Below are 13,759 nucleotides of genomic sequence, written 5' to 3' on the forward strand. Positions count from 1 at the left end.
GGGACATCGCTGCTCTGCTCACGCTTTGCCCGAGACCCCTGCAGCAGGTTCCTCCTCGCTGTGCGAGCATGGGAGCGACTGCGATGCACCCGAAAACACTGAACCACAGACTCGGTTGGTTTTAAACTAGTGTAGTAACATCAGAGATTTCACAGAGCCCTTATCTAATGATTAGCACACGAAGGCACCAAAAACAAATACAAAAGAAGGCTTCCTTTTTGAAGGAAAAACCTACTTTTGTGGTAACACCTCAAAGTCACTTTTTTTTAACGATTTTATTTATTTATTTATTCTGTATACAACATTCTGCCTCCATGTATATCTGCACACCAGAAGAGGGCACCAGATCTCATAACGGATGGCTGTGAGCCACCATGTGGTTGCTGGGAATTGAACTCAGGACCTCTGGAAGAGCAGCCGGTGCTCTTAACCTCTGAGCCATCTCTCCAGCTCCTCAGAGTCACTTTTTGTTGTTTCGTATTTACACAATTTTTTTTTCCATCCTCAAACGTGATAGGAAACAAATTTCAATACACGTTTCCTAACAGGACCACTAGTCTTGAATTATAATGAATTATAAATGGACTAAATGCCTAAAGTATAGATTGCCAGATTTGAAAATAAGTCAGACCAAACTATGTGTTAATTACAGAAAACGCGTTAAAGATAAGTACTCTAGCAGATTCAAAGTGACCCTCTTCACAATGGTCAAAAGAAGACTCATGTCGATTTTAAAACAGAGGTAGGTCATCGGAGACCAAGAACATTGCCCATGGTGAGAAAGAGGGCAATTTCTCAAGTGAAAATAAACTTGGCTGGGCATGGTAGCACAAGCCTTTTAATCCATCCAAAGGAGAGGCAAAGCCAAGCAGGTGTCTGTGAGATTGAGTTAGGAGGAGTGCGGCTACCACTATATATAGTGAAACTGGGGCCCAAAATTCAAACATCTGCTGCCTTTGCCTCGTCAGTACTGGGATTAAAGGCGTCCACCATCACCACTCATTTAGATTTATGGTTTTTTGTTTGTTTGTTTGGTTGGTTGGTTTTTCAAGACAGGGTTTCTCTGTGTCTTTGGAGTCTATCCTGGCACTCTCTCTGTAGACCAGGCTGGTCTCCGAACTCACAGGGATCCGCCTGCCTCTGCCTCCCGAGTTCTGGGACTAAAGACCTGCGCCACCACCGCCTGGCTGGATTGATGTTTTAAATAATGTCAGACATCAATCTAACGAATATTAAGTATATCTACTGTAATTAATGAGCCTGAGAGGATCCTGTTGCTCACCGTCAATGCTGAACTCTCTTTGGATCCCATGAAGTTCTGAGTGACCTGTGACAATGGCATTTATTGAGTGAGTACAGTTTGGGGGCTGGAGAGATGGCTCAGAGGTTAAGAGCACTGACTGCTCTTTCAGAGGTCCTGAGTTCAATTCCCAGAAACCACATGGTGGCTCACGACCATCCGTTATGAGATCTGGCGCCCTCTTCTGGTGTGCAGATAGACATGGAAGCAGAATGTTGTATACATAATAAATAAATAAAATCTTTTAAAAAAAAAAGCAAAAAAAGAGTAAGTGCGGTTCACCCCCCCCCTTTTTTTTTTTCATTTTCATGTGTGTGTAGTGCACGTGTTTGCATGTGTGTGGGGAGTGGTCAATGTGCACATGATGTGAACCAGACAAAAAAAATATATCCCAGAACATTGCAAAATAAAACTAAAGTTCACAAAAAATACCACTGAATTCACTTTGCTTTGGCCAGCTCAGCTGGGCGTGTGGCCCGCCCTCGGGTACGATGGGTATACCCAGTGAGACGCCATTGGAGAAGACTGACTTTTCCTTTGGCAGCAGGTATCAATGACAGACAGTTCATTGGCTAGTTCACTTCCCTTCTCCATGTGGAGGCATGTCTTGCTTGAACCTGTGAAGGCCCTGTCATGCCGCAATGGACTCTGAAGTTCATTTGTGCCTCAGTCCTGTTGTGTCTGGAAGAGAGTTTCCTTGTTACGCATCCCTCCTGGCTCTTACAGTCTTTCTGCCTCCTCTCCTGCATAGCTCCCTGAGCCTGGAGGGTGTCTTGTGGTTTTATCTGCTTAGTTTTCTTTCCCAGCCTAGCCTAGAAGTCCTTATGTGTAACGCAGGAGGCAATTCTCCTGCCTCAACCTCTCGAATTCTGGAATTATAGACAAAAGCCACCATGCCTAGATTCAAACCTTAGAAGAAAGGAGTCGGCCGGGCAGTGGTGGCGCATGCTTTTAATCCTAGCACTGGGGAGGCAGAGGCAGGCTGATCTCTCTGTGAGTTCGAGACCAGCCTGGTACAAGAGCGAGTGCCAGGACAGCCTGTCTCAAAAAGCCACAGAGAAACCCTGTCTCAAAAAGAAAAAAAAAGGAGTCGTTTGAATTGTAGGCATCCAGGACATTTCTTCTAGACTTTAGGCCCCTCGGGGCTCTGTTGCTGCTGCTGCTGGAACAAAGGCAGAGTGAGGTTCGAGGCCAGCCTGGTCTACAGAGTGAGTGCCAGGATAGGCTCCAAAGCCACACAGAGAAACCCTGTCTCAAAAAGAAACTAACCAAACAAAAAACCGTATACACCCTGACAGAGGAACAGTCTGGAAAGGGAATGGACGGGCACCTAGAGATGAGCGTCCGCACAGTGTGCTGACCACAGTGCATCTCACAAGGCTCTGAGGGATTCCCAGTGGCGCCTGGCCCTGATGCTTCGGGAAGTTCTCCGTCATGGCAGAGTCTCTTAGCGAGTCACCTGCGGTGTCTCCTTGATTCCTTCCCTGCTTTAGTTGCCTCTGAATTCTTTGATTTGTTCTTAGACACTCTTAAGTCATCTAACCAAGACTAACTCAACACAAAGTAGGAAGAATTGTAGGGCTGGTGCACAGAATATTTGTATCTTTTTTATTATATTTGTATGTGTGTGAGTGTGTGTGGGGTGTGTGTGTGTGTGTGTGTGTGTGTGTGTGTGTGTGTGTGTGTGTGTGTGTTGGAGAGATACATCAACAGTTGAGAATACTGACTGCTCTTCCAGAGGAGCCGAGTTCAATTCCCAGAACCCACATGATGGCTCACAACCAACTGTAACTCCAGTTCAGGAAATCCAAAGCTTCTTCTGGCCTCCATAGGCACAAGGCATGCTGGTGGCCCACAGACATACATGCAGGCAAAACACCCATACACATACAACTATTTTATTTTATTTATTTATTTTTTGGTTTTTTTTGAGACAGGGTTTCTCTGTGTAGCTTTGGAGCCTATCCTGAAACTCACTCTGGAGACCAGGCTGGTCTCGAACTCACAGAGATCCGCCTGCCTCTGCCTCCCGAGTGCTGGGATTAAAGGCGTGCGCCACCAACACCCGGCAACAATTCTATTTCTTATGATCCAGAGAAACTTACATGTCCCTCTCTTTGTCTCCAGATGCTGGAGGCAGGCACGGTCACCAGTCCCTGAGGGATAGTGTCATTGGCTGAGGTAATGGGTGTAGCCATCCTCTCTCAGACTGCAGTACCAATCCTGGGAACCTGCCCCTCATCCTCACGTATTCTCTCTTCTTAGAAGACATGGTATTATGGTTTAGAAGAAAATACTCCCATAGGCCCATAGGGGGTGGCACCATTAGGAGCTATGGCCTTGCTGTTGGAGAGAGGGTGTCACTGAAGGTAGGCTTTGAGGTCTCTGATGCTCAGGCCTGGCCAGTGGCTCATGCATGGTCTCTTCCTGTTGCTGGGAAACCAGATGCAGAGCTCTAAGTTCCTGCTCCAGCACCATGTCTGCCTGCATGCCACTGTGCCTCCTGCCGTAATGACCATGGACCACTCCTCTGAAACTGCACGCCAGCCCCAATTAAATGCTTTTCTTTATGAGAGTTGCCATGGCCATGGTGTCTCTTCACAGCAATACGAACTCAACTAAGGCTCACGAATTGAGGCCGTGGAAACAAATAACCAACCATCTTACATTGGTCTCTGGCAGAGGAGAGCCAGTACTGTCATCCAGGGGTGGGACTGAGACCCTCACGTGGGGATCTTTTAGAACCAGTCAAGCTATCTAATGCCTGGAGATCTGGACAGTGTCTTTCAATCAAAATAACCCAAGTAAGCTACTTGTGAATACTTGACCCACTTTTTAAAAAATGCATGTGATACATGTTTACTGCTTGGAGCCATGGGAATTTCTCGAATTCTAGAAATCTGCTTTTGCATAAAATGGTCACCAGGTGGCAACAGGAGTCCAAGGATTAAAGCAATGAGAAAAGTGGTCCTGGCCCCTCAGTTGTTCACAAACTCATCTCTATGCCATTACAGGTATCATGGACGAAAACAAAAGGAAATGAGGAGGGAAGGAGGAAGAGGAGGAGACGGTCAAGGTCGCGCCACCCCCGGCAAGAGAGAAGAAAGAAAGCGGGGATGGCGGTGATCAGGGGTTTGTATTTCCGACAACCAGACAACATGGCCAGGAAGTTCATGTTTAGGTGAATCATGACAAATCATGGCGGGGGGTGGGGGATGAAGAAAAGTAAAAGGCGGGGCTGGAGAGATGGCTCAGAGGTTAAGAGCACCGACAGCTCTTCCAGAGGTCCTGAGTTCAGTTCCCAGCAACCACATGGTGGCTTACAACCATCCGTTATGAAATCTGGTGCCCTCTTCTGGTGTGCAGATACACATGGAAGCAGAATGTTGTATACATAATAAATAAATAAAATATTAAAAAAGAAAGAAAAGTAAAAGGCAACAAACAAGGTAGCTCTGCCAGATATCAAAAGCAATACAAATGGGGCTCAATACAGTGAGATGGCTCAGCAGACAAAGGAGCTTTTAGCCAAGCCTGACAGCCTGAGCCCCATCCCTGGCACCCACACGGGAGAGGAGAAAGCACAATCCAGGAAGTTGTTCCCTGACCTCCACACATGGGATGAGGCACACAGATGCACACACACACACACACACACACACACACACACACACACACACACACACGGGGTGGGGGACGGCAGCAGAAATACCTGCTTCTCAAAAGAGGAGCCAGACATGGTGTTACACACCCACTTGTAATCTCAGCAATCAGAGGAATAAGGCAAGAGAACCAGGAGTTTGAGCCAAGCCTGGGCTAAGTACACCTTGTCTCCAAAAACGTCATGTAATAATAATAACAATAATAATAACAAATTTAAAGTAGAACTATTGAAAAGCATGAAACAACCTCTTGTAAGTGGACATAATGCATGAGAATTCACACACAGGTATGTAACATTCTGTGTGAATACATACTGATGCCTAATGAAAGAAGCACAATACAGCTGGGTATAGAAATGCCTGCAATCCCAGGAGCCCAGGGCTGGGAAGATGGAGGCAGAAGGCGAAAAAGTTCAGGGCCGGCCTGAGCTACAGGATGAGACTTGTCACAAAAAGGAAAATAAGAAATAAAAAGGAAGAAAGATGAGTGGGGCCAGGGAGATGGCTCAGCATTAAAGAGTGCACACCTGCTCTTACAGAGGACCCCAGTTTGGGTCCTTAGCACACACAACTGCTTGTCACTTCGCCTCCTAGAAATCTGGTGTTATCTTCTGGAATCTGTAAGCACTCAGGTGCAGGGACCCCCCCAACACACATAAACACACATACGCATAATCAAGAAATGAAACCAAAGATTTCCTAAAGGAGGGAGGCAGGTGTGGGTCGGGGTGGTGTCAGCCTTTAAATCCTAAGCAGATCTTTGTGAGTTCAAGGTCAATCTACTCCACAGAAAGAGTTCCAGGCCAGCCAGGGCTACGTAGTGAGTCCCTGTCTCAAAAGAATAAAAAAAACGGGGGTGGCTAGAGACATGGCTCAGTGGTTAAGAGCACTGACTGCTCTTCCAGAGGACCTGGGTTCAATGCCCAGCAACCACATGGTGGCTCACGATGGGATCTGATGCCCTCTTCTGTCATACATTCATCCATGACAATAGAGCACTCATATACATAAATAAATCTTAAAATTTAAAAACAGAGAGAGAAGGAAGGGAAGAAGGTAAAGATTTGTCAGGCCGGGCAGTGGTGGCACACGCCTTTAATCCCAGCTCTCGGGAGGCAGAGGTAGGTGGATCTCTGTGAGTTCGAGACCAGCCTGGTCTATAAGAGCGAGTGCCAGGATAGGCTCCAAAGCTACAGAGAAACCCTGTCTCGGAAAACCAAAAAAAAAAAAAAAAAAAAAAAAATTCTCTGAGGTTCCAATTGCCTTGTCACCTGAGCCCATCAAAAATTCTAATGTTGGATGACACTGCTGGCAAAGTCATGGGGAAGGGACTCTGCATCCCTTCCTCTCTGCCTCCACAGAGTTAAAGAAAACCATATATGCCTGAGGTGATGGGTGTGCCAATTAGCATGATTTACTCATGACATGCTGTGCATATGTATTGAAATGTCACACTGTGGTTGGGGGTATGGGTCTCGGCAGTGGAGCACAAGTCTAGAATCTATCAGTGAGGACTATGAGCATGGCTCAGTGGTAGAGCCCCTGCCTAGAATCCCCCAGTGAGGGGCTAGGGTGTGGCTCAGTGGTAGAGCCCCTGCCTAGAATCCCCCAGTGAGGGGCTGGGGGCGTGGCTCAGTGGTAGAGCCCCTGCCTAGAATCCCCCAGTGAGGGGCTGGGGGCGTGGCTCAGTGGTAGAGCCCCTGCCTAGAATCCTACAGGGAGCAGCTGGAGCCCTGACAAGAACAAGGCCCTGAGTATCACCCCCTGTACAAATACTTTTGAGAAGAGGGGTCTGAAGGTTACTATGAGGGAAGTCAGTCCTTAGTTAATTTTTGTGGAGAGAAGAGTTGAGACTGAGTGAGCTAACAGGGAAGAATGTCTGGGTGGCAGGCAAATTCTATTTTTGGTTTGGTCATGGTTCTAAGTGGTTCACCTTAAAATAACACCATTTGATTTTATGCCGAATTTCAAGAATTCCTATTTTAAGAACTTGCTGGATTTGCTTTAACAAAGAAAAACTTGGCTTTTTAGTTTTATCTTTTTTATAATTTATTCTAAATTTTATTCTATGTGAATTTGTACTTTCCCTATATGAATGTCTGTGTGAGGGTGGCAGGTCCTCTGGAACCAGAGTTACAGACAGTATGAGCTGCCATGTGGGGTGCTGAGAATTGAACCCATATCCCTGGGAAGAGCAGCCAGTGCTCTTACCCACTGAGCCATCTCTCCAGTCCATTGACTTGTTTTTGTTTTTGTTTTTGTTTTTAAGAGGAAGGTTTTTGTCCCCTGAGTTAGGATCTCATACACCAGCACGGGCTAACCTGGAACTTACTATGTAGTCCGGGCTGGCCTCCAAGTTGCAGCAAATCTCCTGCCTCAGCATGGCAAGTGTTGGGATTACAGGTGTGAGCCACCACACCTACCTGAAGGATTTTACTATTTGAAACCAGTTTCTAATAGAGTAGAAGGATTTCTACTGCTCGCTGGCAAGCCATCTCTCCAGGCTGCAATGTGGGTCTGAATGAAGCCACGTTTCCTCTTGGTTGCCTTCTGACATTGCCTTTCCCCCAAATGGCATGATTTCTTTTCTTCTTTGTGCCTGAATAAAATGCTGCGATGTATATATTTCACAGTTTCCTTATTCCACCTATGACAGGCATGCCAGCTGACTCCATAATTTAGTTTCAGGAATAGTACTGTACATGTGTGCCCCCTCTTGCCCCTGTAATGTACCTGGGTGTGTTATGGAGTATATGGTAGTTCTAATTTCAGCATTTGTTGCTCTCTCTTCCTTCCTCCCTTCCTTCCTTCTTCCTTTTTTTTTTTTTTTTGAGACATGGTCTCCCTATGTACACTGACCCTGGGTGTCTTGGAACCCGCTGTGTAGACCAGGCTGGCCTCAGACTCACCAAGATCCACCTGCCTCTGAAGACATGTACCACCATGCCCAGCCGTTACTCTTTTCTTTTTACAGTTGCCTCTGTGCTATGCATGTGTGTATATATATGTTGTGCATGTGTGTGTGCGAGAGAGAGAGAGAGAGAGAGAGAGAGAGAGAGAGAGAGAGAGAGAGCATTGATATTGGTTTCTGGGGAAATGAACTCAGGTCCTCACACTTGCCCAGGCATTTAACTGCTAGGCCATCTGCAGTCTCTCTCTCTCTCTCTCTCTCTCTCTTCTCTCTCTCTCTCTCTCTCTCTCTCTCTCTCTCTCTCTCCATAGGCCCCCTTCTCTGCCCTAACTCTCTTTTGGTAAGGTCTCATGTGTCCCAGACAAGCACCAAGCTGACTATGTAGCCAAGGATGACTTCAAACTTCTGATCCTCCTGCCTCCACCCCAGGGAGTGCTGAGACCCCCCATGACACCTGGGAAAAGCTACTTTCACACCAGAGAATACCCCTCCCCCTCCTGCCCACCCTGACACCTGCTGTTCTCACCCCTTCCTGTCTTCCTCCTCAGCAGCCCCTGGGTGTTAACCCACCACATTACGCCGCCGAGGTGTCTCAGAAAGTCTAGAGTTTCCACAGGCTGCTGGCTGTCCTCAGACTCATTCTTAAGTGGAAGTCGGTGAAACCAAGGCTGGGGGTGTGGCTTTGGGCACAGGCACTTTCCCTGAATGCCCAAAGCCGTCCCTGGCACCTGCAAACCAAAGGCAAGCCACCCTCAGAGTGAACACAGTGCAAAGAGAAAGACGGAACCCTCCGCTGAGATGCAGCCAAGGCCTGGGCTTCCCAAATCCCTGTCAGACTAGGTGGCGATTCCGGTGTGAGGTGGACAGAGTTGGAAAGACTCCCCACAGTCCCTGAGTCAAACCATAGCTCCAGGTTAAATTAGTGTCTGAAGTTACAGCCTCGGAGGCTGTGCTTGTCTGCCCTCTGCTCTGCTGCTGCCACACAGACTGGATGGCGTTCTCACCATCAAGGGTCCTCAGGTGTGGCTGCTCCTATAGCTTCTAACCTGAGGGTTCAGATGACTTTGTCACCATTTCCGTGGACAGTCTCTGGCCTGTATATTGACATCTCTCATATGTCTCTGTTTTTATTTCTTTTTTTAATGATGCTGGGTCAAACCCAGAGTCTAGGCAAGCCTTGGCTATGTAGTCTAGAGTTCAAGGTTAGCCCTGGCTATTAGTAAGACCATTTCAAATTGTTTTATGTTTTTTTGTTTTTTGTTTTTCAAGACAGGGTTTCTCTGTGTAGCTTTGGAACCTATCCCGGCACTCGCTCTGGAGACCAGGCTGGCCTTGAACTCACAGAGATCTGCCTGCCTCTGCCTCCCGAGTGCTGGGGTTAAAGGCGTGGGCCACCAATACCCTGCCTTGTTTTATGCTTTAAAGGGCTCTAGATGTAACTCAGTGACAGAGCACAAGACCTTGCACAAGGCTCTTACTTCAATCCTTGGTACCACAAAAAGCAGTCAGAAGTGAACTCAGTTGCTTTTGGTCTGCTCTTTTGGAAAGCAAACAAGATACTAGACCTTCAGGGGATGTTACACAAGCACCTGCATTTATATTAGTATCTATGTTCAATGTATTCATATAATGATAAATAAATATAGCTTGGCATGGTGGTGTTCACCTTTAATCCTAGCACTGGGAGGCAGAGGCAGGTCAATCTCTGAGACCAGCCTTTTCTACAGAGTGAATTCCAGGACAGACAGGGCTACACAGTGAAACCCAGTCTCAAATAATGGATAAAAAAAAAGTGTGTGTGTGTGTGTGTGTGTGTGTGTGTGGTGTGTGCAGGTATTTGTATGTGGGATGGGGTGTGGGGTGTGTTGTGGGTGTGTGTGTGGTGTATGTGCAGGTACCATGTATGTGTGTGTGTGTGTGGTGTGTGTGTGTGTGTGTGTGTGTGTGTGTGTGTGTGTGTATGTACCATGTATGTGTGTGTGTGTAAACCAGGCACAGATAAATGTATGGATATATAAAGAACTGCAATGTTTTTTGTTTTCGGGGGTTTTTTGGTTGGTTTTTGGTTTTGGTTTTGTTTTTAATCTTCAAAACAAGGTTTCTCTTTGTAGTCCTGACTGTCCTGGAACTCACTCTGTAGAGCAGGCTGGCTTCAAGTTCACAGAGATCTGCCTGCCTCTGCCCCCTGAGTGCTGGGATTAAAAGCGTGTGCCACCACTCAGCCACAAAATCACAAAACTGCCAATAAATTAATGGGCCGCTAAAATGAACAGACAATTGTCAAGTGAAGAAACACAAATGACCAATAAATGTTTTCTTAAATGTTCAACATTCCCACTGGGCGTTGTTGGTGCATGCCTTTAATCCCAGCACTTGGGAGGAAGAGACAGGCGGATCTCTGTGAGTTGGAGACCAGCCTGGTCTACAGAGCTAAGACAACCTCCAAAGCAATACAGAGAAACCCTGTCTCGAAAAAAAAAAAAAGTTCAACATTCCTAGCCATGTGGGAAATGCAAATTTAAACACATTGAGATCCCATCTCTCCCAAGTCAAAACTCCGGCATGTGCACCCATACCCAGTTTGAGAAATTGCTTATTTTTGATCTCTCACTGCAGCAACTTGAGCTGGAGGGCCAGAAGCCTGGGCTCAGAGTTTCAGCCCCCTGACAATACTCAGGGCATGTGCAAGAAAACGTGCTATGTCATCGCCATGTCACCGACTCCGGACATGCGGACATGCGTGAAACCTCAGCTCCAATTTCTCTCTCTGCTTCCTCTCTACTCTCCTTCTCTGTTTCTTCTTGGCTCTCTCTCACCTATGCGCTCTCTCTGCCTCTATGGCGCTGGCCATGGCGGTCAGCCATTACCCCTGTTCCTCTTCTCTCTTGGTCTCTCTACTCTGCGGGGCCCATATAATAAACTAGTCAATATGCCCTATCCCGAATCTTTCTCTTTTCCTTTTTTTAAATAAAAACATAACTAGGCATGAAGCCTAGTCAGGCTATTCAGAAGAGAAAATCATGGGCCAAATCCAGTTACTGGAAGGTATGTATGGGTCAGAGCATTTGCTGCTCTTGTCGAGGGCCTAGGTCTGGTTCCCAGCACCATATCAGGCAACTAACTACCAACCACCTGTAACTCCGGTTCCAAGAGATCTGACATCCTCTTCTGACCTCCACGGACACCAGACACACATGCAAAACACACACACGAAAAAACTCATACACATAGAACAAAAATAAAACGTGCAAAACACTACTGAATAAGATATCATGACATCTAATCCAGTGGTGCTGGGGAGGAGGCTGGTTCAGTCTCAACAGATCTGAAGCCATCAAACCCAGAAATAACGGGTCTAAAAGCATGTAACAAAGCTTAACATCTTTGTGCTGCTGGGGTTATGTCGACTTGACCCTAGAGTTGTTAGATTAGCTAAATTTATCTGCAGGAAGGGAACCTCAAGTGAGAAAATGCTTCCATGAGATCCAACTGTAAGCCTGACAGTGGTGGTGCATGTCTTCAATCTCCACACTCAGGAGGCAGAAGTAGACATATCTCTGAGTTTGAGGCTAGCTTGGTCTACAGAGTGAGTTCTAGGACAGCCAGGGCTACACAGAGAAGCCTGACTCCAGAAAGAAAGAAAAAAAGAAAGGAAGGAAGGAAGGAAGGAAGGAAGGAAGAAAGGAAGAAAGGAAGAAAGGAAGAAAGGAAGAAAGGAAAGGAAGAAAGGAAGAGAAAAAGAAAAAGAAAAAAGGGAGGGAGTGGCTGGTAACGTGGCTCAGCGGTAGAGCCCCTGCCTAGAATCCCCCCCGTGAGGGGTTGGGGGGCGTGGCTCAGCAGTAGAGTCCCTGCCTAGAATATCCCAGTGAGGGGCTGGGGGGCGTGGCTCAGCTGTAGAGCCCCTGCCTAGAATCCCCCCCCCCGTGAGGGGTTGGGGGGCGTGGCTCAGCTGTAGAGCCCCTGCCTAGAATTCCCCAGTGAGGGGCTGGGGGGCGTGGCTCAGCTGTAGAGCCCCTGCCTAGAATCCCCCAGAGGACCTGGGGGTGTGGATAAGCAATAAAACACTTGTGTAGAACCCACCAGAGAGGGGCTAAGAGTTGGGTCAGTGATAGAGCAAAGGAGAGCTAGGGAATTGACAAATTCCATCCCTAACCATGAAAGAATCCACTAAGACCTAAAACCCAGCAAGTTTCCTTTCCTCACTCAAGGATAGGCCCCTGCTTGGAGACTGCCTGTTCCAACCACCCACGTTTCATTGACATTGAATCACCCCTAAGGGGTTAGTAAGCAGACTAACGACGTCAGCCTAACCCAAGCATGCTGGTTATTGCACAATTTTCAGTGTAAAGTTAATATCTTAAGGCATCGTGGACAAGGAGCTCTTAGTTAAAGGGAAAGTCTTAGTAATAAAAGATTTGTAACTGGGCATGGTGGCCAAGCCTTCAATTCCGGCACTCAGAAGACAGAAACAGGCATATCTATTGAGTCTGAGGGCAGCCTGGTCTACACAGAAATTTCCAGGACAGCCAGGGCTACAGAGAGACCCTGTCTCAAAAAAAAAAAAAAATCTGTGTGTATGTGCACACATGGGCACAAGTGTGTGTGTGTGTGTGTGTGTGTGTGTGTGCACGCGCGCGCACGCGTGCGAGCCTGCACACATGTGCCTATGCACTCAATGCCAACCAAGATACAAATGGAGAAGTTGTAGTTCTCTCCTTCCACCATGTGAGTTCTGGGGTCAAACTCTGGCTTGGCCATCTCACCAGGCAATAAGTGACAACTAGGAGACTTGTCAGCCAACTACAGGAGTTGGATCATGTTCAGTGATCATTCAGCAGCAGTATCTCAGAATCCAGCCTCGGGGCTAATTAAAGTTAATTAATTAATTAATTAACTCATTAAAATTCTTACCTTCCCTCCTCTCTCCAGAGCCCCAGACCTTTTAGGAATAGCAAACTGGAAAGAACCAAAATTCTGCCCTGTAATGTTCATGGTTGTTGAACAAGCCATTGACATTTCACACAACTCTGTACATTCTATACGTAGAAAAGTGGTGCAAAGGGAAAGTTAGAAAAAATATACAGGCAGGTAGAGAAAGCTGAGATGGGCTTCTTGCCAGGGTTGCTTCCTTTCTTGTGAGGAAGGCTAGAAGGAAATGACCCGCTCAGGGACAAATAACTAGGCAAGATGATAAGACAGGTGGACCCAGCGGCCTCATAAAAAGCTTTGCCAGACTCCCAACTCAGAGATATGCCAGCCTGCCTCAGTGAAGCCCCTCCCCACACGTCTCCCTCAGACAGTCAATTCTTTGCCTGTTCAACAAACAAACTCGGCTAACACCAGAATCTCAGGTACTAATGCAGGGGCTGCAAAGATGGATCGGCGCTGAAGAACGAGTACTGCTTTTGCAGATAACCTGAATTTGGGTTCCCAGCACCCACAGGAGGCGATTCACAGCTGACTGGGACTGAAGGTCTGGGAGAGCCCATGCCCTCTTTGAGCACGTACAAGTATACACACAAATACCACACACACATCACACACACACAAATACCACACACACACACACACACACACAAATACACACCACACACACACACAAATACCACACACACATCACACACACACAAATACCACACACACATCACACACACACAAATACACACACCACACACACACAAATACCACACACACATCACACACACAAATACCACACACACATCACACACACACACACACACACACACAGATACCATACACACACACACACAAATACCACACACACATCACACACACAGAAATACCACACACACACAGACACACACACAGACACACACACAAATACACACACCACACACACACACCACACACACACATCACACACAC

This window comes from Cricetulus griseus, chromosome 9 (assembly GCF_003668045.3).
Source record: "Cricetulus griseus strain 17A/GY chromosome 9, alternate assembly CriGri-PICRH-1.0, whole genome shotgun sequence".
Lineage (NCBI taxonomy): Eukaryota > Metazoa > Chordata > Mammalia > Rodentia > Cricetidae > Cricetulus > Cricetulus griseus.